At 47.0% G+C, this 2,933-nt stretch overlaps 1 long non-coding RNA gene across 1 annotated transcript; it reads right to left on the minus strand.

The window, feature by feature from the left end:
* Window positions 1-1,434: 1,434 nt before the first annotated feature.
* LOC118599744 lies at window positions 1,435-2,554 on the minus strand. The gene is made up of 2 exons (XR_004949233.1): window positions 2,353-2,554; window positions 1,435-2,103 (listed from the first exon to the last, which is right to left on the minus strand). It is a non-coding gene; the product is annotated as an uncharacterized LOC118599744 (long non-coding RNA).
* Window positions 2,555-2,933: the final 379 nt, after the last annotated feature.

Consider the following 2,933-nt stretch of genomic DNA (forward strand, 5'->3'; position numbering starts at 1 on the left):
AATAAATAAGGCTATACAAAACGGATGACAATGTCAATTTACAGTGCAAAAAAAAGCAGAATAGTATTGTTTGGAAGTTAAACTGTGCAAGCAGGATGTAGTATGTGCAATGTAGATCAATAGTGCCGGAGATGAAAGTGTAAGTTAGTGACAGATGCCTGTGAGTTGGTGAGTGGGGGGGTCAGCGGGGGCCACCGGGGACAAAGTTCAGGAGAGTCACAGCTCTGGGGAAAAAGCTGTTCCTCAGTCTGCTGGTCCTTGTCCGTAGGCTTCTGAAGCGCCTGCCTGAGGGCAGGAGGGAAAATAATCCACATGCTGGGTGGGAGGAGTCTTTCAGAATGCTGCGGGCCCAACGCAGACACCGCTTCTTCTGGACGTCCTCAATGGCAGGGAGAAGAGTTCCTGTGATGCGGTGGGCCAATTTCACCACCCGCTGCAGGTGTTTGCGCTCTGCAGCAGAGCAGTTTCCGTACCAAACAGTTACACAGTTTGTTAGGATGCTCTCTATCACGCAGTGGTAGAAGTTCACCAGGATGGCTGAAGACAGGTGGATTTTCTTCAGTGTCCTCAGGAAAAAGAGGCGCTGGTGAGCCTTTTTGATTAGGCTGGAGGTGTTGGTGGTCCAGGACAGGTCCTCTGAGATGTGGGTCCCCGGGAACTTAAAGCTGGAGACACGCTCGACAGCCATTCCATCCATATTAATGGAGTCATGCGTGCCTCTTTTCTCCTTCCTGAAGTCCACAATGAGCTCCTTGGTCTTGCTGGTGTTAAGGAGCACGTTATTGTCGGCGCACCATGTGGTCAGGTGCTGTACCTCTTCTCTGTAGGCTGTCTCATCGTTGTTTGTGATGAGACCAATCACGGTGGTGTCGTCTGCGAACTTGATGATGGAGTTGGATCCATGCACCGGTCTGCAGTCGTATGTGAAGAGGGAGTACAGAAAGGGGCTCAGCACACAGCCCTGTGACACACCGGTGTTGAGTGTGACAGTGGTGGAGCAGATGAGGCCTGACCTCACGTGTTGTGGTCTGTTGGTCAGAAAGTCCATAATCCAGTTGCAGAGGGCGGTGTTTGTGCCCAGGGCTCCAAGTTTGGAGATCAGCTTGGAGGGGATGACAGTATTAAATGCTGAGCTGAAGTCAACAAACAGCAAACGAGCATAGGTGTTGTTACTGTCCAGGTGTGAGAGCACAGAGTGCAGTGCTGTGGAGACTGCATCATCTATGCTTCTGTTGCTCCGGTAGGCAAACTGGTGTGGGTCCAGTGTGGGAGGAAGGGAGTTCTTCAGGTGCACCAGGACCAGTTGCTCGAAGCACTTCGTAATGATGGGTGCGAGTGCTACAGGGCGGTAGTCATTGAGGCACGTCGGGTTGGAGTGTTTTGGCACTGGCACGATGTCGCTTTAAAGCATGTTGGCACAGCTGCTTGTGTAACTCCACGTACCTGTACGCTAGGTAGGAGGCTACTTATGCTCAAAGAATTTATGTTTATTCGCTAAGTTCGTGAAGGAGGAATGCTGTATTTAATACTGACTTAGTACACCCTCCCAACCCACAATGACACACTCAAAACGAGTTTAAATGTAAAATAAAGAATCTGTATTAAATTAAAAAAATATCAGGTACACATAAAAAAAAAGGTAAACAATAAATCTCAAAACAAATTGTGAGGATTAATTTCACTTATGGTTCAACAGTGTGGAAAAAAAAAACAATATGCAGAACATTTCTTCATAATAATCACACAAGAAACAATAACAGATTCCGAATCAACCCTTAACGACTCTATGTTGGATCCAACACTAATTCGCAATAAATGTCCAAAAAAAGTACAGTCTTTAAACTCTGAGATCTCAGGGGGGAAAAATATTTAAAAAAAAAATAGGGGAAAATATCTCCAGCGGCGGAGAAGAAAAAAATGCGCAATTGAAACGAGAACAGAAAAGTTACTTGGGAGATCCTAGGAATGGGAACTCCAGCTTAACCTCCTTCCGGTTGGGAGCGGTGCATCCAGGAAAACAGGTGAGGCCACAGCAACAGCACGGATTCTGCTTTGATCTTCCAGAGCACGGCTCGCTCTCTGAAGGGGTGGAAAAAAACCAGCCTGCACACATGTGCGAGGCAGTTAGCCGACTCGAGATATCCTTTTTACATTCATTCTTAAATAATATCTGACACACTTGTACTTTTCAAAATAAATAAATAAAATCCCTCTTTCTTAAATGGTATTTCTGTTAAATTAAATAAAACAAATTTTACAGCAAACATGTACTTTCCTCAGCTCCACAAGCTAGCACTTTAGCGGGTTCGAGTGCTAAGCTCAGTAAACGTCAGAACTAAACTCACAACTCACCACGGTATCTTCAAAATCGGACTTTTGAAAATCTTGAAACAATCTACAAGTATCTGGAACAGGTGCTGAATTGTGTACAGCAGTATCTTTTCATTAAAGCCACTTCTCCTTCGGTGTCGTCTCGTTTCGTCTCGTTGTCTCACTGGGGTCTGAGTAGGAAACGTTCTTCCTGCTAGAAGCTTTAAGGGCTTCTCTCAGAAACATATCGCCCCCTAGTGTTGGACCACCAGTACTGCAGAGTTAAAACAGTCCAAGAGAGCACTTCAGATTTTAATCAGGGTTACACTTGGGCGAGGGACAGATTGAAAATGTCTGTGAAGATCCCAGTGAGCTGCTCCGCACATGCTCTGAGCACACGTCCTGGGATGCCGCCGGGTCCAGCAGCCCTGCGTGTGTTGATTCTGCTCAGTGCCGTGTGGACATCAGTGGGGGAGATTGAGAGGAGCTGGTGGTCTGCAGGGAGCGTTGTCTTGGTGGCAGCGTCTCTGTTGTTCCTCTCGAAGCAAGCATAGAAGTGATTTAGCTCGTTCAGGAAGGAGACGTCCGTGGCTGTGGGGGTGGGGTTGCTGGGTCTGTAGTTC

This window comes from Oryzias melastigma, linkage group LG2, assembly GCF_002922805.2.
Source record: "Oryzias melastigma strain HK-1 linkage group LG2, ASM292280v2, whole genome shotgun sequence".
Classification (NCBI taxonomy): Eukaryota; Metazoa; Chordata; class Actinopteri; order Beloniformes; family Adrianichthyidae; genus Oryzias; species Oryzias melastigma.